Source organism: Penaeus monodon, chromosome 15, assembly GCF_015228065.2.
Source record: "Penaeus monodon isolate SGIC_2016 chromosome 15, NSTDA_Pmon_1, whole genome shotgun sequence".
In the NCBI taxonomy this organism is placed as follows: Eukaryota; Metazoa; Arthropoda; class Malacostraca; order Decapoda; family Penaeidae; genus Penaeus; species Penaeus monodon.
The window spans coordinates 35,133,306-35,133,878 of record NC_051400.1 but is presented as its reverse complement, the minus strand read 5'-3'; positions in this window follow the sequence as shown (position 1 = coordinate 35,133,878).

The following is a 573-nucleotide window of genomic DNA, read 5'->3' as shown; positions in this document are numbered from 1 at the left end:
AATCGCCATTGCAAAGACACATGTCTTGTTGAGGACTAAGATATCGTTAATTATCGTCACTAAGTTGATTTCAACAGCAAATGGTGCAAGATACAGTAGACTTTATCAATAGTATGTCGCTAGTTTCCAGACAGAACAATTCACTATAGAGGGTCCAATCTTAATAATAAAAAAAACCCTGGCAACTCACACCGGGCTCAAGAACACTCCGCATCGCAGCCTCTTTTATTTTGATCTGCTGGCAATTAATATATCAATTTTTACACACATTTTATATCTTTAAAGACTGATATTAATTCCATTACGTATTTATGATATTTCTTGAATAAGTATTCCATAGACCAGGGTGGGTTGCCAGTGTGTAATCATATTCCCTGATTTGAATTTCTATTATTAAGTACTAATGCATGTTTAATCAATCCATCCTGTCACATTATGGAGTCTGACCCAAGATCTACTGATTGGTGAGTGAATAATTGACTTACGGGCAGCTATATCACTGTCGCATTTTATTTGTGTGATATTAATTGTGATATCATTAAAGTAGATTTTAGAATTTATGATGGTAGAATT